Source organism: Sorex fumeus, unplaced genomic scaffold (assembly GCF_029834395.1).
Source record: "Sorex fumeus unplaced genomic scaffold, SorFum_2.1 ptg000063l, whole genome shotgun sequence".
NCBI lineage: Eukaryota > Metazoa > Chordata > Mammalia > Eulipotyphla > Soricidae > Sorex > Sorex fumeus.
In genome coordinates, this window is record NW_026606120.1 from 15972618 (window position 1) to 15996066 (window position 23449).

At 50.6% G+C, this 23449-nt stretch overlaps 1 pseudogene; it reads left to right on the top strand.

Annotated features, from left to right (window-relative positions):
• Positions 1 to 3612: 3612 nt before the first annotated feature.
• The window catches only part of LOC130036154 (NUT family member 2G-like), a 75167-nt pseudogene continuing 55330 nt past the window's right edge, over positions 3613 to 23449 (top strand).

Genomic DNA, 23449 nt, shown 5'->3' on the forward strand with positions numbered 1-23449 from the left:
CTGAAAAGTGCTGAAACACAGATCTTGGTTTCTAATTCTTTTAGGAAAAGAAAAGTGAAGCTCTGAGGAGTATGTTAGCACTAGTACATTTTCCCCATGTACTGCTGTGACCCGAGACACTTCTTGCTCTAGGAATAAGGATTTCAAATTAGGAACAACTTTCGGCTGGCTTTTGCATCACTGCAAACTGGCTCACAATGCAGCAGAGGTTTGTTTTGTTTTGGTTTTAAGCCACACTGGCTGTGCTCAGTAATTCCTTCGCACTCAGGAATTAATCTGGCGGTACTCAGGGACGGCAGAAGTTCTTGCTGTGGGGATGGAGTCTCCTAAAGGAGAGAGAAGCCGTTTGAACAATATAAAGAAATCACTGCACATGCCAGCGGGTAGAACATACATGTACTTTTAACCAGAGAGGAAAACAATTATGAGTTCATAAAAATGAGATCCTTTTGGGTTTCAGCACATAGTGCATGTCTAGAAATATGTTAACAACAGAATACCAGTTTTGTGAGGGAGAGAGCATTGTACTAATCAGAGAAAGTTGAAGGGAACACCCAGCACTGCATTAAACACACATCATTGAGCCTTTGGCAAAACTTAGCTTTGAACAATGAAAGATATTCCTCAATTCAACATTATATTTAGGAGGCAGATCATCCATAAAATGTATAGCAAATGCAAAGAAGTAAGTTTGAATATGGTCATTGTCTCAACTTGAGGCTTCATGGCTATTCCAGGAAGGATAAGAGCTTCCAGTAGAAAGAAACTTTGAAAATGTTAGTCAAACATGCTAGACAAATCTACATTCCTTTCAGTCCTAGGGACTGGACCCTAATGAATGATCAGGAAACAAACAAACAATAAAGCAAAACCCACTGCATTTGCTGGGGAAAACTCCTCTCAAATTGTGACCTCCATGGGTCCACAAATCACTAATGACTGAATTTTTCAAAGAAAGAGTAGCCTCTGTTGAAGGAGGTCAACAGGGAGAGAGGAAGGAGAGAGATTTGAGGGGCACACAACTAGACTGGTGGATAAAGTATTGAGATACAGCAAAGACCAAGCCAACCTGTGTGCTGAGAATGGGGAAACTTTGTCTAAGTTGCTAGAAGAGGCCATGTGAGCTGCGCTGCCACTGACCAGTTTGAAGGAAAGATCTGGTTCTGGCCCTCCAGTCAGAGCCCTTCACGGAATGTTTCCCCAGCCAGGCCCTCCTGGCCCTCCCCTCCCCCACTGCAGAATGTCTTGGCCCAACATTCTGAGATTTGAATCCAAACCTCTCCCTCACCCACTCGGATCCTGAGCATCTGCGTGAGCAGTTCACTGTCTGATACAGGTCCTGCCTTTCGCCACTGTGAAGGCTGATAAGCTGTAGTGGCCTCTGGCCTCGTCTACAGGGATGGGGTCAGAAGGAGGTAAGCCTGTGAGGGTGTCTGTGTATGTGAGAAAGTCTCTGCCACCTTGAAAGCCTTTGGGTTCAGAGTTATCCTGACTGGGGACACCATGTTTTGAAGGGGTAAAAGAGGAGAAAGGCCTAGGCTCCATAGATAGCTCACCTGCACAGCAATGGGAGCCCAGGAGGACCTGAGGGGACTGGGAGGGCATCCGTGGAGGTGTGTCAAATGACAGGGGGAAGGTCGTGAGTATGGACAGAAGGAGGTAGCAGGCATATTGTTGCTTTGTGTGTGTGTGTCCCTGCTTGTGGATGGGAGAACAAGGCCATTTGTCGTGTGTATGGAGGGTCTGTTTGGTGGTGGCACAGGGAACACCGAGGCATGCTGAGTCCTTGTCCCCTTCTGTGCTCTAGAACAAGTTTAGAAGGATTTGGACTTGGGCTGAGCTCAACCTGATGTGGGCAGCTCAGCAGAGATGGTCCAGCCTGAACCTTGTTGAGTGAGGTTGTCTGTGTGCACTTCTGCCATGATGGGTCCACGCGAGAGCTGGGCTACAAGTGGCTAACTGCCACAGTCAGAGCCTGACCCTCCTGCAGATGGGAACTCTCTCCTGGCTGAGCCCAGCAGCTGTCCTGGGTCAGCAGACTGGGAGACAGGTGACTTCAGCGTAGTTATGACTCAGACTCCTGAGTTGTTCTGGATTGTTCTTTTGGTGAAGTTTGTTCTTCCATGATCTGGCATTTCATGGTGCCCAGCCTGCATTTCAGCTCTGAGGTGAAGAATGATTGGTAATCACATCCCCCCTCATACCCTAGAGGGGTGTAGGGATGAATGTGTGTGTGTGTGTGTGAGAGAGAGAGAGAGAGAGAGAGAGAGAGACAGAGACAGAGAGAGATGGAGGGAGGGAGGGAGGGAGAGAATGTGGGGGGGTGAGGGGGTGTCTGTATGTCTGTGGGTGTGATTTGTTGGATTTTCCTGAGTACAGTCTGTGAAGGTCTGTTCCTTGAGGGGAGGTGGAATGTGCTGAGGCAAAATGAGCATCCTCAGAGCAGTTGGAGCCTCAGGGCCTCTGTCTTGAGCATGATGCACACAAGCTCTAGGGCGTCTCTAGGACGAGTCTCTGCCTGAGTTCCTCGTGTGCAAGAATGGTTGCAGATAATTTTCTCTCTCCTGGCACCTGGTTTATGCCTGATGTTTAGGATCCTGTCACTGGGATAAAGTCTTAGATTATTTAGAAGATGTCACCAATTTTCAATCTAACATGACCACCAGCTCCAGAACTCTGGAAACCTCCCAGTGTCTGACTGGTGAAATCTCTGGCCTTTTCCATACTTGCTATCGTCCCTGATGGAACTGGCGTAACTCATGGAGCCCAGAACCACTCTCCAGGCCCCTCTCGTGGGAAGGGAATGTTGGAGGTAGAAACTGTGACTAAGTGTTTGAGAGACAGGGTGGCAACACCCGCCAGTGTGGAGGGTTGACTGTGGGTTTACTGTGCACAGGCTAGGCAGTGGGTATTGTGCTCCTGTCTGGGTCCCGGGCACTTCCTGGGAAGGACACATTCTCAGAGGTGTTTGCCTTCTTAGTTAGTGAAGCAGGAGGCCCTGATGAGCCTACAGCCTGAGTAGACAGTCTGTCCTTTAGACTCTGTTGTCATGGGACCCTGTAGGTGCTGAGCACCTGTGGTGCGGCTGGTCCAGTCTCTGTGACTGACCCTGCAGAGTCTCTTGCCGACATACCAGTGTGTCCAGGTACATGTTGGGAAGCTCCAAAGAGGCTGGAGGGCAGGGTGCGAGAGGTCAGTGTGATCAGCATAGAGGCCATCCCAGGACACAAGGACCCTGGCCTTAGGATCTCCACAAAGCATAACCCAGTTGGAGGGGAAGGATGGCCTGTGTCAGGGACTCAGGGCTGAGACAGGGCATGCCGCCTCATTCCCATCAAAGGGCCTGATCTAGAGATGGTTGAGCCAATGAGGCACCACTGCTCCCTGCACCATCCCCCTCTCATTCCCCCTCCCTCCTCTCCACAGAGTCTTCCGTGGTGCTCCCAGAGATGACCATGAACCTTGGGGTCTCCGGAACTGCTTTCAGGGTCTTGCCCTTTCTCAATCCAGGGCCTCCCCCAGCCACCACCCTGGGAGCCGATCCAGATGCCCCCTCTGGTGACCTCGGCCAGCGCGCCTGGCATTCCTCTGGTGCTGTCACCTTTCCCCATGATGCCCGTGGTGGCAGGAGCTGCCGGTCCTGGCCCCCACAACCCTGGACCTTGCAAGGTCATCATCCAGGTCAGTCCTGAAGTGGGGCTTGTGGAGTCATCCCAGAACCAGCCTGTCATCCTGACACAGGCTCCACTCAACTGGGGGGCCGCAGAAGCTCCTACTGCGGTGGCCGGGCATCCTGCACCCCTCTACTTGGTGTCCTCTGGGCCAGAGACAATTATGCCCATCCCAGCTACTACTGTCACCCAGGCTGGGAAGGAAGACCATCGTCCTCAGGCTCCACTGCCAATGACCCAGGTGGCCCCCATCATCCTCCCATCCAGCAGTGGGACACTGACCCATTAGGTTTGTGGGGACAGTGGTCCGGCGGCCACCCGGAGCCAGGCACCCCCTGAAAGCTCCAGCAGCTCCAATAGCGTCTACGAGATCTTCCGGCCTTGGCAGCTCTTCAAGGCCCTGACCCGGAGGTATGTTCCTCAGACTCCGGACACTGAGGCCCTTTCCTGCTTCTTCATGTGAGTCCCTCGGGGGTCCTGGAGCTAATGGGAGCTTCCCAGGAGGGGACTGGGGTGACACCCAGGGTAGGGTCCATGGGAGAGCTGGAGGAAGGATGAGGACCCTGTGCCCAGGGATAGCACATACAGGAATCACCCTCAGTGCATCATGGCCTGTAGGACCGGTGACCACACTGCCCAGCACCTCAGCACAGCCCCACTCACTGGCTGTACTCAGGAATGCCATCCTGGGGTTCCGGCTCAAAGGCCCGTAGCGACCAGCCATGCCCTAAGCCTCACCTCAGTCCCCTGATCAGGGTTGGTCCCGACCTGTGGTCTGAAGGACAGACATTCCGTTCCGAAGACCAGACACAGCACAGATGTACCAGGATTCAGACAGGCTATGACTGCTTGGCCTTGGCGTCTTATGACGGATCCCCAGAGCTAAGAGTGGATGCCAGCACGGCCACTGGACTGGGGTATAGGAGGCAGAGTCCACTCTGGGAGGGGAGACCAGGCCGACATTGGGGGTCAAGGCACGGGTGTGGGGCGGCGGGGGCTCCCGGCAGACGCAGACCCTGACCGAGCCTGTTCTTGCAGCCCGGTGCTGCGAACCCTGGCCCGCCTGAAGCCCACCATGAGCCTGGAGGAAGGCCTGCGCCGGGCCCTGCAGGAATGGCAGGGCAAGAGCAACTTTGACCTCATGATCTACTACGACATGGCGGCCAATTGAGTCAGGCCTGGGCAGAGAGTGGGTGTGTAAACACACAAAAATAAAAAGGCCGGCGGTCAGGCCGTTTCCCCACTCCACGGAGATCGATGGCGATGGTCAGGCGAAGGAAGGAAACGAGGCCAAGCTGGCTGGTCTTAGCAGCCGTTTATTACATGGAAGAGATGTATGTCATGGAGGCCTCAGGGATCCTCAAGCATGTGCGCCTTTGTTCTCTCAACCTGTCCTCAGCCCCATCTTCCCAGGTTCTCTGATGCACGTGTCCCCCAGAGAGCCCTGAAATCTACCTTATATAGATCATAGTACCTCCAAAGGGCGCAATATAGTGATGTCATCAAAAGGAGTTACAGAAAGAACATTGAGGGGGCAAACCATACATTGTTTCTTTACATCCACATTGTTTCTTTACATCAGCAGGCCAGGAATCCTGGCCTCACCTTTACAAGCACTTGGATTTACATCCCAAAGACCAGCCTGGCCAGAGCTGGAAATCTACATCCCAAAGATCAGTCCTGGCTAGTACCTGAGATCGGCATATCCAAGACCAGCTAGGTTTCTGTGGAAAAGGGAAGCTGCTTCATTATACTGAAATCATTTACAGAAGGCAGTTTGGAGGGGAGAAAGTTCAGTCTCATCCAAGCTAGTCAGGACACATAGGAAAACTGCTTCTAGGACGTGTTTCTCCTCTCCTGGTCCAACCAACATAAGCACACATAATATTAATCATTTTGTATGGACACAGTAAGAAATACCTTGAGCTTATAGAATTGCTCTCCCAGGGCCATCTCAATCTCAGACTGTCGTGCTCAGGCCAGATATCTTTCCTATTCCTAGCAGCAGGGTCCTAGTCTCGTCGTTACTTTTGGATCATGACAGCATTTGCCTATGATCAAACTCTTAACTTATAGTTAAGAATCGTGGCACCTTGGCCTGGCCCATCGCGATGCCAGGTTAGCACATAACTTACCGGCTTGCCCTGGTTCCATCAAGTCCCACGTCGGGACCCTGCCCTTGTGCTAGGAAGTGAGGGCAACTGAGGTTTAAGTTGAGAAGACAGATGCCCAGGAGTGAATAATATCCAAAGACAATTAAATCCTAAGTTATAAAGCATAATGTTAATTAATTGTCTTCCTGTATCTATACAAAAGGACATTGCATTAAAGTAAACTGCTCAAAAGACATAAGGAGAGGAGAAAGACAATATTAACTTACAGTACAGCTTCAGTGTCTAAGCAGGATGAGACCTTACAAATTGGTGGGGGAAGAGAGCATAGACGAGGTTACAGACAGGCAAAGTAATGGGAGTGACTCGGGAGCATTGTGATGGGTGCAACCTGATAAACCTAAGCTCCGTGTACTCCAACATCTCACCCTTTTCTGTTTACAAAAACACAAAAATTTGAAATAGACAAAGGAACAATTCCAATCACAAAACAGTCACATATGTAGTAGTAGTAAAACTTCAGTCCGCCCCTGAACCCAGAGCAGTGCTTGTTGTAAAGTGTCCAATAGTCCTGCACTGTTCAAGGATAATCAGAGTCATTTAGTTGCTTTTTGAAGAAATGAGGTGTGCAGATCACAATTTGAAGAGTTGTTTTTGCAACAGCAGCAGTAGTAGTCACAGCAATGAGTCCCAGAGAAACAACTGTTAAAGAGTCCTATGAACTTCAGGAAGCACTGGATCAAGCAGGGAGCACTGGAACAGGAGCATCACAACTTCTGTCAGGAGCTCTTCAGCAGGGGAATGCAGCCATTCTCTGTTCAGGTTCACGGCAGTCATAGATGTGAAACCTAGCTTATGTGTGGAAAAAACACTTTTAAAAAGTTATCAGAGGCTTTGAGCATTGGGGTTTGGTTCATCTCCATGTCTGGGGGTAGAGAAAGAGGCAGGGGGAAACTCCGGGAGAAAGAGTTATCCTAGAGAGAAATTAAAAGGTGTTCCTATTAAAAGTTTTTCCTTCCTCCTTCAGGAGATGAGGCACCTGTGAATTCCAAGGAGAGGGTAAAATTAAAGAATTGTTAATCCAAAATATGGGGTCCAGGCATTGTCAACCCACAACCTATAAGCGAAGGGTATAAGGAATACTCTTAATTTGATCTCATGATATGTTAAAGGCCATTGCTTCAGGCCTTCTGATGCTGGCTCCTCTGATTTCCTTGTGAATTCCAGGTGAAATCAGCTTGGCGATGGCTTGGAGCTGGAATTTAGAGAGTTGTAAGACTGCAAAGGTCTGAAAGTTAATGCAGGTAGATGAATTCGGCTCCTGATGAAATGCAATGGGACCCAAAGTTTCTTAGTGGAGTTATCTGTTGAAAGAAAAATATAGCCTTTTCCTTGAATGAGGTGTCTCCCTGCTACCCTGTCTTTGTCAATTTTTAATCAAATTAGGAGAAAGTTAATAATTTTCTGAGACTGTGTATCTTCCTGAAAATGCTTTTCAGCTGCTGTATGACTCCCCTTGAGGTAAATTCAAAAAATTTTAAAGAAAACAATGTCAAAGAATAGGAGTCAAATGGGGCATTCCTCCTTATTTATTTATTTATTTATTATTAAATGTGCCCGATTCATAGGTCCGGGAGGACCAGAATGAGATCTGATATCAGTAATAAAAACAAGTTCAGAGCCCTTTTGTAAAAGAGCCTGTTGCTGCTGAAGCAATTGTTGAGCTATATAGCATTTGATGATGTACTTAGAAACTCAGTCACAATACCAGGGAAGAGACCAACATAAACTGAATCTGAGATGATATTAGTAGGCCCTGGTACATGGGCCAGTGAAAAAAACCAATGTGGCAAGTTATAGCCTTCATTGGAAGCTCTTTCCTGATATCAAAAATAACCTGCTTCATAACCATACACACACACACACATGAACATGCAGAAGTATCCTAGCGACAATGCCTTCTGTCCCTCACCAGACTCAGCATCTGTGATGGCTGAGTGGGTGAGCACCCAGGAATGAGGCGTCTCTGTGCCTCCTGGGTCAATAAGCAATGGCTGAGTGGGAGAATAACCACGTACCCATTGGCCCTGAAGCCGTTTTCCCAGAGGTGGCATCTCACAAACTAGAAGTAGAAGTTCACTTTCCCAAAAGTAAAACTGTACCAGCCTGAATCTTTGAATAACCTTCCTTGGAACTAGCACTTCACCATTGGTTCTGTTAAAAAACCTGAGAGTCGGTTGTCCAGACTGAGCTCCTGGCAGATATTCTTGGGAATCAAGACTAGAAACTAGAGAAGGCTTTCTCCACCTCTGACCTGACTGAGGTCTCTCAGGGAAGCTGAGCCCTTTTACACAAAGTTCTGCTCGGTTTGCAAGCGCAAATTCACCATAGACACAACGCTTTGATTCCAAAGTTTCTCACTTTTTTCCTGGCTCAAAACCTGATGCACGTTAGGTGCAGAACTCAGCTCCGCATGTCCCATACACGGGATAGCTTGTTCCCTGAACTCAACCGTTTGTCGGTGAGCCTCTAGATACGCTCCTTGAGGAACAGAGTCAGGGATCGGAGATGCCTTTTCCTTCCCTTCCAGACAACCATGAAAACCTGATGTGCTGCTTGTAACGTTTGCTTGAGCAAACTCCCTTTCTACCTGGGGGTTCCAATCTTGTCCCGTTGCACCAGAATTTAATCTGCAGGGACTCTGGGTGAGAGAAATGGTGACTGTATCAGAGCAGGGAATCTTCAAGGCGGCACTCCCTGCTGTGGCTGGTAGCAGTGAATCTACTGACTGGAGCTCTGAAGCTCCACACTGGGGAGAAGGGCTGCAGCTGGGAATGTCCCCTGATTTTGCGGGGCCTGGGGCTGGCCCCACTACAAGTTTCCCGAAATGGGGTCACCAGCTACGCCAAGATTGGAGGGGCAATCTCTGGCCCAATGGTTTCCATTATGGCATAGTGGACAAGGTCCAGGTGGTCGTCTCACAATTGCACGTTTGGGAGGTGCCCTGTAATCCTTACGGAGGTGGCCTGACTTCCCACAATTAAAACATTTGGCCTGAATACGCCTCTGTATGGCATAGGCCTCGACAGCATTAATACGTGCCTGATGTTTGACAGAACCAACATTCCGACATGCCTTCAAGTACCCCATTATGTCCTCCTTCTCCGTAATGGGGTGCAGAATGGCCTGGCAATCCTCAGTAGCATTTTCAAAAGTCAATTGTTTGGACAAAATCTCCTGCGCTTCCTTACCCTTAACCTGTCTTTCAATGGCTTCCATCAACCTTCCTATGAAGTCTGCATAAGGCTCTGTGGCACCCTGAATAATCTTTGTATAGCTTCCCTTGAATTCAGCATCTGCATCAATCCTCTCCCAGGCCCACAGGGCGGCGTCACGGACATGAGCAAAAACAGCACGAGGCAAGGTGACTTGCTTCTTAGGGTCGTGCCATTTCCCTTCACCTATTAACATCTCATAAGTCAATTTAATCCCTGAAAATTTCCGTCCAGCATGGCCTAGGCTCTGAAGTTTTGCCTTGGCCTCATCACTGAACCACATCCTCCACTGGATGTACTGAGAAGGGCTTAAGCACGTCTTAGCAACCACATGAAAATCTTGAGGTAGCCAGTGAGCCTTTTTATTCCAGCCTGTAAGATACTCCTTACAGTAGGAAGATGTAGGTCCGTAAAGGGCACAGGCCTTTTTGAAATTACTGAGTGAATCCATTCTTCACCCTTCATAAGACGGAGACTGATTCTCCTCCAGCTGGATGGGAAAAAAGAGACGGAGCTCATGGGGTCTGGGTGGGATTGACCACTTACAGTCGAGAGGTTTCAGCTGTAAGCTTCTATCGGGAGCGTGTCCCGAGCGGCCTGGAGGCCTCTTGGCTGAGGAGCGGCGGCTCCTATGAGAAGCCTCCTGTACCAAGCCGCTCTCAGACTCAGAATCTGAGGAAGTGGTAGCTGGCTCATCATATGCATCACTTTCCTCTGACGCACTAGAAGTGGAGTCAGACAGAGGAGGTGGGGGTCTCTCTGGCTTGATATCAGTAGGGAACGTTAATTCATCAGTGGCAGAGAGATTTTTGCTCTGAGAACGTGTTTGTACTGTAAATGCCTTGAGCTGCTTTCGGGGCTTGGGTACAGGAGCAGTCAAACATTGCGCATCAGGCTTCTTTCTAGGCTTAGGTATGGGAGGAGCCGAGGGTAAGGCTCTCTCAGTAGTGGGAACTTTCTTAATTTCATCCTTAATCTTAAAATCCTCTCTGTTTAGCTCCTGAGGAAAGCCTTCCATAGTATATCTAACATCCTTCTCCTCGGAGCTATCTTCCAAAGCCTTAAGAACGGAATAGACAATTTCCCAAGTTACCCAGAATTGTTTAGGGATTTGAGCCCCTTCCTTAAATTCCCTGAAGACATTACCTTTAACCTTTTCCCAAACCTCAGGCGCCAAAGTACCCTTATCTGGAAACCAGGGATGAAATTTATAAACAGTTTTTAGGCAGGACCGGAGTTGGTCCCGAGAAACACTATGTCCAGTTCTATTTGCAAAATGCTTAATCTATTCAATAAAAAAATGGCCACGATCAGTTTGGCGTGAAGAATTTTTAGAGGAATTCACGCGACTCTGTTTTTGTCCCATCTTAGTGGAGGAGTACAGCTAGCAGTTTAATTCACCGCACCACAAAATCTAAGTTCTCCCACTGAACTTTGCTAGAGTGGGGGTGTACCAAGCGCTGTTCTTACCTTTAGTTGTCCACCGGTTGGAGGCTCGTGCCGGCCCAGGAACGCCAGTTGTGTAAACACACAAAAAATAAAAAGGCCGGCGGTCAGGCCGTTTCCCCACTCCACGGAGGTCGATGGCGATGGTCAGGCGAAGGAAGGAAACGAGGCCAAGCTGGTTGGTCTTAGCAGCCGTTTATTACATGGAAGAGATGTATGTCATGGAGGCCTCAGGGATCCTCAAGCATGTGCGCCTTTGTTCCCTCAGCCTCTGTCCTCAGCCCCATCTTCCCAGGTTCTCTGATGCCCGTGACCCCCAGAGAGCCCTGAAATCTCCCTTATATAGATCATAGTACCTCCAAAGGTCGCAATATAGTGTTGTCATCAAAAGGAGTTACAGAAAGAACATTGAGGGGGCAAACCATACATTGTTTCTTTACATCCACATTGTTTCTTTACATCAGCAGGCCAGGAATCCTGGCCTCACCTTTACAAGCACTTGGATTTGCATCCCAAAGACCAGCCTGGCCAGAGCTGGAAATCTACATCCCAAAGATCAGTCCTAGCTAGCACCTGAGATCTGCATATCCAAGACCAGCTAGGTTTCTGTGGAAAAGGGAAGCTGCTTCATTATACTGAAATCATTTACTGAAGGCAGTTTGGAGGGGAGAAAGTTCAGTCTCATCCAAGCTAGTCAGGACACATAGGAAAACTGCTTCTAGGACGTGTTTCTCCTCTCCTGGTCCAACCAACATAAGCACACATAATATTAATCATTTTGTATGGACACAGTAAGAAATACCTTGAGCTTATAGAATTACTCTCCCAGGGCCATCTCAATCTCAGACTGTCGTGCTCAGGCCAGATACCTTTCCTATTCCTAGCAGCAGGGTCCTAGTCTCGTCGTTACTTTTGGATCATGACAGCATTTGCCTATGATCAAACTCTTAACTTATAGTTAAGAATCATGTCACCTTGGCCTGGCCCATCGTGGTGCCAGGGTAGCACATAACTTACCGGCTTGCCCTGGTTCCATCCAGTCCCACGTCGGGACCCTGCCCTTGGAGTGCTAGGAAGTGAGGGCAACCGAGGCTTAAGTTGAGAAGACAGATGCCCAGGAGTAAATAATATCCAAAGACAATTAAATCCTAAGTTATAAAGCATAATATTAATTAATTGTCTTCCTGTACCTATACAAAAGGACATTGCATTAAAGTAAACTGCTCAAAAGACATAAGGAGAGGAGAAAGACAATATTAACTTACAGTACAGCTTCAGTGTCTAAGCAGGATGAGACCTTACAAATTGGTGGGGGAAGAGAGCATAGACGAGGTTACAGACAGGCAAAGTAATGGGAGTGACTCGGGAGCACTGTGATGGGTGCAACCTGATAAACCTAAGCTCCTTGTACTCCAACAAGTGTGGGTCAGGGTGGCTGCAGGCCCGAGCTTCAGGGGCTGCACCCAGATGGCCGAGAGGCAGGGAGGGCTTGGCAGCTCCGGGAGGCCCTTCCCCTGCAGAAACTTGTTCCTCCCGGAGCCGGGACACTTTTCCCCAGCCCACTCTGGGGCTCCTGACCACAGTCTGAGGGTCACAGTCCCTGACCTGCTGTGACCCTCCAGGGCCAATGTGGGGGATCGCTGGGGGTGCTGGGGTCCGTGTCCACCCCATTCTCTACCCTCCTGGGGACTGGGCCATGAGCATCGCCTGTCCCTTACACATCCTGCTCAGTCCCGTTCAACCCGACTCATCAGGGCCTGTGTTCCCCACACCAGGTTCATGGAGTTTGAGGGGGAGGAGGAGATGGAGGTACAGAAACTGCAGTGGACGAATGGGGTGCACGGCCTGCCACTCCCCGCCCCACCCAGGCCTGGGCCTCAGGGGGCTCCAGGCCCACCGCCAGACCAGCAGACAGGTACGGACCCTGCTCCCAGCTAAGGGCCACAGGACCTGGAAAGGCCCTCGTGGGTCTTGACCTGCTAGGAGCCTTCACTCTCCCGATGACCCCCAGACCAGTGCTCAGCGGCCCCCTGTCCACGGGTTTCTCCCTCTCCTAGCACACCCCACGCTGCCTGAGGCTTCAGACTCACCTTTGAAGTGGGGTCGGAGACCCTGGGGACACAGTTGGTCCCTCCTCCCGTTGAGGGCCACCTCATCCCTCACGCAGCCACTGGATTCTAGGGCCCTGATCCAGCCCACAGGGACCCGTCCACAGCTCTGTGCTCAGTGCTGTGTGTCTGAGGGCATGGACGCAGGGTCCCCTCACATCCTTCTCTTCTTCCTTCCTCCTCAGCCTGTGTCCCCAAGAAGGCCAGACCCCGGGCTCTGGCAGTCCGCCCCAAGACACACAAACCTCAGCAGCCGCCCAAGAACAAGGCCCCCAAAGAGATCCCTCCTGAGGCCGTGCAAGAGTACATGGACATCATGGACGAGCTGCGAAAGGCCCCAGATTCAGTCTGCAGGGAGCCCATCGGCCGACGGGCAGCGGACAGGGAGGAGCAGCAGGAGGAGGCTGGCACATGCCCTGAGCCAGGATTCCTGAGCTATATGGATGAGCTGTGCTCCCACAGGCCTTTGTCACCAAGGTGGGGGTTTGGGTGCTGCTGTGGGGTCCGAGGGTGCAGGGCTGCTTCTGTCCAGGGCTTGGCAGTGATGTGCGGTCTTTGCTTTTAGCGCTGTGTGTAAGTGCACACCTGTGTTTGCATATTTCTGCTTGTGTTTGTGCGTAAGCGGGCAGAGGCCACTGTGAAGGCACCTGGAGCCTCTGCCCCCTCTCTGGGGAGCCTGAAGTCCCCACCCCTGCAGGCAGGGCCGGCCCCCTGTCCCAGCCTCACTGCCCCCACTCTGGACAGCAGGGCTCCCCGCATGCTGGGAGAGGCCCCTCCTGGCCTGGGGAAGGTTGGGGCAGCAGAGGGCTCCAGTGAGGAGAAAGAGGAGCTGACCAGCCTGGCCTTCCTCCAAGCCTCTTACAATAGCCTGCTGCTCTGGGGCTTACCCACGAGCCCTGGCCCTGACACTGGCCCCGAAACTGGCCCCCACCTGCCTGGAGGTCAGGGGGATGCCGAGCTCCCATCCACTCCCACAAGGGCCTTCAAGTCTACTGACCCTTCCAGGAAGCGTCCTCTGTGTGGGGGACCAAGGCAGGGCACTGCTGAGAAGACCCCCTGCCCAGGGTGCACCCCAGGGTGTGTAGGGGCTCAGCCTTGACTGTGGATCAGCAGGGCCCCTCCCGGCCCCCCCCAAGAGAAAGTTCCAGCCTTCCGTGGCCGAGAGGAGGAGGAAGGGGCACAAGAGACCAAAGGATGGCTGCAGGGGCTGCTCCCAGATGGCTAGGGGAGAGGAGGGTTGGGAGGGCCTTGGCAGCCCAGGGAGGCACTTCGCCTGGGGAAGCTTGTCCCTCGGGGAGTCGGGAGGCGTCTCCCCACCCCGCTCTGGGTCTCCTGACTACAGCCTGAGGGTCAGAGTTCCTGATCTGCTGTGACACTCCAGGGCCAATGTGGGAGATGGCTGGGATTGCTGGGGTCTGTGTCCACCCCATTCTCCACCCTCCTGGGGGCTGGGCCATGAGCATCCCCTGTCTCTGCCTTATCCTGGCACTCTGCTTGGACCCGGGCAACTCGACTCAGCGAGGCCTGTGCTCCCCACACCAGGTTCAAGGAGTTTGAGAACGAAGAAGACATGGAGGTGCAGAAGCCAAATGGGGTGCAAGGCCTGCCGCCCCGCACCCTGCCCAGGCCTGAGCTTCAGGAGGCTCCAGGCCCACCGCCGGCCCAGCAGCCAGGTACTGACCCTGCTCCCCAGCTCAAGACCACAGGCCCTGGGAAGGATCTAGGGGTCCTGGCCCTGCAGCGAGTCTACACTCTCCCGGGGACCCCAAGGCCTGTGCTTAGTGGCCCCCTGTCCCCGGGTTTCTCCCTCTCGCTGCATACCCCACGCTGCTCAGGGCATAAGATTCACTTATGACTAGAGCTCAGAGACCATGGGGACATGCTGGCCCCTCCCCCATTGAGGGTCCCCTCGTCCCTCACGCAGCCACGGGACTCTAGGGCCCTGACCCAGCCCACTGGAACCCGTTCCCAAATCTGTGCTCAGTGCTGTGTGTCTGAGGGCATGGATGCGGAGTCCCCTCACGTCCTTCTCTTCTTTCTTCCTCCTCAGCCTGTGTCCCTAATACGGACAGCCTCTGTGCCCAGGAAGCTCACCCCGAAACACATGAAACGCAGCAGTCCCCGGAAACCAACGCTGCTAGAGATCCCCCCTGAGGCCGTGCAGGAGTACATGGACATCATGGAGGAGCTGCTGAAGGTCCCCGACACAGTCTGGGGGGTGCCCCAAGACCAATGGGCAGCGGGCAGGAAGGAGCAGCAGAAGGAGGCCGGGACCTGCTCTGAGTAGGGGTTCCTGAGCTACGTGGACGAGCTGTGCTCCCAGGAGGCCTTTGTCACCAAAGTGAGGGTGCGGGCCCAGGGCATGCCCGCACCAGGGCTGCTCTTGTCCAGGCCTTGGCAGTGAGGCCTTGGCAGTGACATGCAGTCTTTGCTTTGAGCTCTGTGTGTGTATGCACACCTGTGTTTGCATGTTTTTGCTTGTTTTTGTGTGCACGTGTGCACGTGTGTCTCTCTGTGTACAAGCAGTGGCCCTTGTTTGTGCCTTTCTGAGTTTGGTCGATGTGTGAACATCTCTGTGTGTCTACATCTGTGTGTACTGTGTGGGCTCTGTGCAGACACGTGCAGAATCATGTACACGTACCTAGAGGTGGAAGAGAGTGTATCATTTGTATCAGGTGTGTGCTTGAATCCATGTGTGCTCACATGTGCTACTCTGTGAGAGTAGGTATATAGTCCGTGTGCCTTTGTGAGTGCGGGTGTGTATGTGTCGCTGTGTGTGTGTGTGTGTGTGTGTGTGTGTGTGTGAGCATTCCCGGCTTGTGTCCGTGTGAGACTGTGCAGCCGTCCAAGCCTGTGCAGCCGTCTAAGCCCGTGCACTGTGCTGGGGAAAGGTGTGTTTGCTTCCTCATTCCCTTCTGTTCCCTACGAGGACCCTCACCCCTGCTTCCCTCTCCCAGGTTGAGGCGATCCTTCATCCCAGCTTCCTGGAGCACCTGCTCTCCCAGGAGTCCCAGCTGGATCTCCTGGCCCTGGCTGAGGAGCTGGAGAAGGAGGAAGGACTCACCCCCACACAGGTGAGGGCAAATGGACCTCTGGAGGTTTCTGTCAGGGACCAGGGAGTTTAGGGAGGGTTCAGGTAAGGAGGTGAGCAAGGACCCTGGGCAAACAGAAAGGACTTTTCTGGGTAGGTTCGGGGAAGGAGACTCTATGGGGAGACGGTGACTAAGCCTGGGAACTCAGATAAGCCGGGCTGCATGGGTCAAGGAGGCGCGCCCCAGAAGCGGGGTCCCAGCAAGTGCGATGGCCTCCCTGCCCCCTTCATGTGAGGCTTCAGGGACAAGAGGACATGAATACTGGGTGATGGAGGATGAGGGAGGGTGAGAACGCTCTGAGGGAGCCACAGAGCTCAAGTATCTTCTGCTGAGAGGAGTAGGAGTCATTCTCTGTCCCACCCAGCACCCCCACATGCCCACACTGTCCCTTCTGTTCTGTAGCCAGAAACTGGAAGAAACATGAATGCCCAAGAACAGATGATTGGTTTAAGAAACTTTTGTACATCTACACAATGTTGTACTATGTAGCTGTTAGAAAAGATGAATCATGCAATTTACATACAAGTGGTTCTACATGGAAAGTATCATTTTAAGCAAAATGATTCAGAATGTGATGGATAGACACAGAAATATTCCATTCATCTTGGCAACATAAAGTAACAAAATAGGAGACTAACACCCAAGAGTGGCCGAGATTAGTACCAGGAATTTTGCTCCATGACTTGGAGGCCAGCCACACGTGCTAGGGGAAAAGAAAGCTCAGATAGAGAAGGGAGCACCAAATAAAGGGTGTTAAGAGGATCCTCCCAGGATAGGAGAAGCATGCTGAAAGTAGACTATAGACCAAACACAATTGCCACTCAATGCCTCTCTGGCAAACCACAGCACCCAAAAGGAGAGAGAGAACAAAAGGGAATGCCCTGCTACAGAGGCAGGGTGGGATGGAGGGGTCGGGGATGGGAGGGATACTGGGACCTGTGGTGGTGGAAAATGGGCACTGGTGGAGGGATGGGTTCTTGATCATTGTATAACTGAAACCCAAGCACAAAAATTTGTAAGTCTATAACTGTACTTCAAGGTGATTTACTAATAAAAAAAAAAAGAAATAAAGGCATTTGGGGGCTGGAAGGGATTTGTCTTTCACGCGGCTGACCCACGTTCGATTCCCAGCATCCCATATGGTCCACTGAGCATCGCCAGGAATAATTCCTGAGTGCAGAGCCTGGAGCATCCCCCTGAGCATTGCTGGGTATGACCCAAAAAGAAAAAAATTGTAAGAAAGAAAGAAAAAAAGACAGACAGACAAAAGAAAGAAAGAAAGAAAGAAAGAAGGAAGGAAGGAAGAAAGAAAGAAGACAGAAAGAAAGAAAGAAAGAAAGAAAGAAAGAAAGAAAGAAAGAAGGGAAAATTCAAAATAATGGTGGTGGGAAGGTGTATGGAGGTGGGATTGGTGTTGGAATACTTAATGCAATAAATTATTGTGAACAACTTTATAAAAATTAAAAAAATGTAAAAGGCAAATAAATATTTCCTTTTCCCTAATCAGTATGCCATCATCATTTCACTAAAGTATAAACATACTTCTCTGAACAAGTTCACGTTTATACTCAATGTTTATATTTCTCATTTAACTGAAAACCTCCACAAAGTTTTGCCCTGTATTCACCCTATATCTCCATTCACCTAACAAATCCAAGAGGCAGATAGGAGACACAGGTTAGGAGAAGAACAAAACTTGGGTGATGGAGCTGAGATAATTTCAGGCCATGATCGTTCTTCCCCGAGGTTCTTCAAGAGCTTTTTTGTTACTTTTACGTATTCCTTCTGGAGCGATAGCACAGTGGTAGGGCGTTTGCCTTGCACGCAGCCAACATGGCCGACCCGAGTTCGATTCCTCCACCCCTCTCGGAGAGCCCGGCAAGCTACCGAGAGTATCTCATCCGCACGGCAGAGCCTGGCAAGCTCCCCGTGACGTATTCGAATATGCCAAACACAGTAACAACAAAGTCTCCAATGGAGACGTTACTGGGCCCGCTCGAGCAAATCTTGAACAATGGGAGGGTCTTTACTTTACTTTACGTGTTCCGTCTATGGCCATGGAAAAATTAAGGTATTTCACAGTAGACAGAGAAACACTCAGACAAATTCAATTGACAAAGTCATGTGTGATTTACATCACATTTTAATATTAGAACCAAGGGGCTAGAAGATAACAGAAGTGAGAATACATGCTTCTCACAAAATCATTGCCAGTCATATCTCTAGCATGACATGTTCCCTGAGCATCAAGATAAAGCCTTACAGGCCCTTGAGCACAACCAGATGTGGCCCAGTGGTTTCCCCAGCATCAGTGGGGTGGCCTGCAGGACCTAACAACACTGCACCCTCAAACTGAGCAGGTAGGTCATACATCACTGAGAGGAGTTCTCAGGCCACCTAAACAGCATTTTTGAGAAACCCTAAATCAATTAATTTATCAGTTAAATTTGGACACCCAAACCAGAGAAACTTTGAGATCCAGATTCCTGACTCCAAAAACCAAAGGACCCCAGAATTTCAGTGTCTTCAACTTGAGTAAATTTGAAGCTTTCAGAAGGACACATATTTCACAAGAGGAACTAGAAGAGTCCAGCTCTCTGGAAATAAGGCACAGAGGGACAAGGTCCACTGGCCTCCATGCTAATTAGAGATTTTGATGAGCTAGAATCCCATTCCCCATCTCCCACCCACACCCACACCATAGCCACTCACTGTTCTCGGTGAGCTTTCCCCAGCCAGTTATCCAACAAGATGTGCCAAGGGGCAGCTCCATGCCAGGGGTTGGAAGGCAGACAGGAATGATATAGGAGCTGAAGTTCACAGGTTGGTGCAGTTGTAACACCGTTGCAAAATGGTGGAGCTTCTTAAAGTCTGGATGGATGATAATGCAGCTCACAGTCACCCTCCTGGCGTATTGGGTGTCCTGGTAGAGCGGCGTACTTCCCCCAAACACCCAGTAATCTGCAGGGGCATGAGACTTGCTGCAGGAGGGAAGGTGACAGTCATTATCTTCTGCATATGGCAGCTTGCGCCTCTACACCATCATCTGACCCCCAGCACTGCCTTGTCTGCACCACCCCACATGACTCTCCCTTTCTGTCAGCCCTTCTCTCTGGAGTACAGCAGCAGTTTTAATCACAACTCAGCACACGCCCACTATTGGAGGAAGGGATCACGGAGGACTGGAGGCCCCCATGAGGCTAGACAATCCTGACCTTCCTTGGGCACATGCAGAGAGCCCTGGCTCCGTCTTGGCTCTTGACCCGCCTTATGACCAAACTGCTCTAGCACCACTCCTTTCTTTCACTTCCTTCTTTTTTATTTTTATTTTTATTTTTATTTGCTTTTTGGGTCACACCCGGCAATGCACAGGGATTACCCCTGGCTCTGCACTCAGGAATTACTCCTGGCGGTGCTCAGGGGACCATATGGAATGCTGGGAATCGAACCCGTCTTGGCCACGTGTAAGGAAAACGCCCTACCCACTGTGGTATAGCTCCAGCCCCTCACTTCCTTCTTGGTACTCACCTGTTCTCAAATTGCACAAAATCATTGGTCAATGGGAGACCATGCGTGCAGGATGTCCTATGTTCTGACCATGAGGGATGAAACATCCCACCTTCCCAGTCACCACCTGGAAATTCCTCCCCACACAGTCGGTGACCAAACTCTTGCTTCCACAAGCTGACCTATGCCCACAGGACTACCCAGCTGACTTCCACACTCCAATGGTGTCAGCTCTGCTCATCCACAGAGGGAACTTTGGCTCTAACTAAATGGAGACACAGTCAGGTAGGTAAAGCCAACCTAATCCATAGTGGGTCTCAAGTGGGACATAGCACAGAGCAGATGTTTGTGGTTCTGTGTATGTACCGAAGATTCAGCTCCTGGTTACTACCCCTCCCAAACCTATGGGAACACACAACCAGACCCAGGACAGAGAACAGCTCTGTTCTTCTTCAAGGTCCATGCAGCTGGCCAATAGACATGTGGTGAGCAGAGACCCCAGGCCAGAGACTTGCAGAACACCAGCATCTCCCCCTGCATCCCAGGTTCCAGCCTCTCTCTGCCAACCAGGAGTGCAGGGACATTGAGGGAAGCCCTGGTGTGAGGTGACAAAGAGCCAGCTCTCATTGCACCTGGGAGGCAGGATGAACACTGCCATCTCGGGGGGCATACCTGTGTTGGGGGAAGGCACAGGGATGAGGATGGAAGATGAGCCAAGTCAGGTGAGGAGTGAGGACAATAAAGGAGAGGACAGGTCACAGGCAGAAAGACTTGGACTAGAAGGACACAGATTGTCCCAGCACACAGCCTTGAGGAGGTGGAAGCTCTAATCTCTTAACCATCTCCCCCTGCCAGCCCAGCTGCAAGGAGCCAAGAGACAATTCACTTTGTAAATCAGTGGGCGGTAGAGAACACCCAGTGGGAATTAATGAGCACAGCTCCACAGGGATGAATGCCCCGGTACTGCAGGCTGGCCTGCCATGGCCACTGGCCCTCCACGGCCTCCTGGCCACCAGTGATCATCCCTACGCACCTGGGCTTCCCGCACACTGTGGAGACCAGCCAGATGCCGTGTGGGAAACAGGGAGGTCCCCGTTTCCTCTCCGGTAGACCCTGGACCACTTCTCGGTGGGAAAGCCAGGAGCAGGGCTCAACCAGCCCCAGAGCCACAGGGCAGCTTGGTGTCTGATGTCCCTGCCCGCTGCCTGGGCAGCAGGAACCTGGACAGCAGAGCGCGCGTTAGCAAGCCCCGTGGGACGACGCGGAAGGGATGTGGTGGCCACAGCTGGTTCCAGCCGCATCCCGGCGACCCCATGCCCACAGCGCCCCCACCCCACTCCCACCCCGGCCCAGACACCAGCTTTGTGTGCGGGGCTGTCCTAGTATCCCGCCTCCACCTCCCCGCTGTCTCGGGAGGGGCGGTGGTGGGCAGTGTGGCCTGGACAGGGTGGGCCGGGTGCCCCAACCGCGTGGTCGCAGTGGCTGGCTGCCCACACGAAGACTGGGGAACACCGCAAGGAACAAACAGGCTGGGCCAGTCCACTCCAGGCTGTCCCCTGCCCAAGGTCATCCGCTCACCTGCGCCCAGGGCGCCCCAGGCACCTCCTGGGCCCGCGGGCTTTGGGGGCGGGACTTCCTGCCAGGGGCTTCCTGGTTCAGTGCCAGGGCCAGAGTGGCCCCGCCCCTCTGTCCTCTGACCCCACCCTGACCCTAAAACATAAATGACCTCTCTAATCCCATCCTCCTCCTTGGACACAGCTCTCTCCTGAGCCCTCCTTGATCTTGGACCTGCCCCTGCGCTGTCCCCGCCCTGGCCGCGCCCTGACCCCGCCCTAATCCCCTCGGACCCAAGCTCTCACACCCCGCCTTGACCCCACTCTGACCAGGTCAGGCCCTGGAGAGTTGGAGCAGGGTCCACGGAGCAGCTGAGTGCTTCTGCTCACTCAAGGGAGGGACCTAGGGACTCCAGGTGGCTTTTGGAAGAGATCTGGGCTGGAGAGGTCGAGCTCCGAGTTGAGTAGGGGCCTCAGGCGCAGCTGGAGCTGCGGGATGGATCCATCCTGAGATGAGAACGTTGGAGCAGAACGGGAGACCCCAGGAGCGAGCCGAGAGGAGGGACCCAGGGAGGCAGGATTGTACGGGGATGCTTCAACCCAGGAAGGGCAAGCCACCCCGCTAGATAAGGGGTACGCTTCTTAGCTTGTTACAGAGTTCAACTGAGATAGAATTCATGTCATAAAATTCACCCAATAGGAGGGACAATTCCATAATTTTCAGTATCATTTAGAATTTTTTAGTAATGACTTTCATTGGAAATAATCTGAAAGATCCTCAGTGAGTGAATCATCAGGGAAAATAGTATAATCCGTTGTAACAAATACTAACATCCAGTATAAAAAAGATTGATTCTATCACAGGATGTCAAGTGGATTTTGCTCAGTCATTTAGTGAGTAGTCATTTCTATAACATTTCATTTTCATAGCATGTATAGTCCCTTTTGGAGAATATCATTCTCAATAAGACGAAGTTGTAAAGATGGAAAACTGTGGCGTGGTGATCACTTGCCATGAAAACCATCTTACTCAAAATATGAGATTTAAATATTGATGAAGTTCAGTTTATTCATTTGTAAGCTTATTAATCTGGTGTTTTCTATCATCGTTAAGAATTTTAGTTTTGCACCTTTGTCAAAACTGATTTTCTTTTTCTGTTTATGTGTCTGGGATTCCTGGAGCGAACAGATGCCATTGGGCTACACTAGCACGCGACAGGGACAAATGGAGACGTTACTGGGGCCCACTCGAGCAAATCGACGACTAACGGGAAGTTAAGTGATTAAGTGATTAAGTGTCTGGGATTGGCAGAAATTTCTTATAAATTGCTAAGTCTGGTAATTAGATTCTTCCTCCTGGTTTTCTTGGCTTACTGTAGTATTTTTTCCTCCCCTTTTCAAATCCACAATAATATATATGCTGATTTGGAGATTTTTCCAATTTGTTGTTGATTTTCTGTCGCAAAGCCTATTCCTTGTCGTGTGTGGTCAGTGATGTTTCTGTTCTTTACTTCATGTCCTCCCTGTGTCCATCTGAGCTCTCAGCTCCCTGAGACCCATTATAACACTAGTGAACAAGAGACAAGAAAATGTAATTCACATTTTCCTCTGCTGTGAAATGTCTCTTCTGTCAGATGAACCTACAGGAGAGATCAGAGGCAGCTGATGTCAGAAACACCCTGTCTTTCATCTTCTCTGCCAAAACCGATGTTAAAACGCAACGAAGTGGGGCTGGAGCAATAGCACAGCAGGTAGGGCGTTTGCCTTACACGTGGCGTGGCTGACCCGGGTTCGATTCCCAGCATTCCATATGATTCTCTGAGTACCGCCAGGAGTAATTCCTGAGTGCATGAGACAAGAGTAAACTCTGTGCATCGCTGAGTGTGACACAAAAAGAAAAAAAGAAAAAAAGAAAAATGCAAAGAGAGCCGAGATAGGTACAGAGGTAAAGGCTTGCATGTGACTAAATCCTGCTTTGATCCAGGAAACATTTATGGTCCTCTGAGCACTGTGAGGAATAATTTCTGAGCACAGAACCTAGAGTAGCCCGTGAGCACCACTGGGTGTGTTCCAAAAACCAAAAGGGAAGAGAGAAAAATAACAAAAAAAGTAAAGAGAGAATATCTTATAAATCTACAGTCAAAGGCTTTACTTTGTCATTTATGAGTTCCTAGAAAAAGAAGAATGCCTGAGATAGAATTTCTTTCTGCATCACACCCACCAGACACCTTCGGAATGAGATTCAAATAATTTGGACTCCTATGTCATTTTAATTTTTGTTTATTTATAATCAAGGTCCTATCATTTCCTTCTGCTAATTTTTTCTTTCCATCTCCATATTCTTCACATGTGACCTCAAATTGATTATTTGAATCTTTCTTACTTTTTCTTTTCTTTTTTTAAAGGTAGGCCTGTATCGCTTTGATCTTCCCTCATTCCGATCACTTTCTTTGCTGCATGTCCTAGTTTATTTTTACTTTGTCTCCTGTTAATGTTCATATATCTTATGTATTTCCTCATTGTTTCAAGAGCTATTCAGAAGAATCTTGTTCTGCTTCTGTTTAGTGTGATTCTTACTGTTTGCTTTTGGGTTGATTTTTTTTTTCCTTCATAGCTTTGTAATGGGAAAAGATGCTTAATTTCACTTAAATGTTTATATTATTATTGATACTTTTGTAGAGATCTA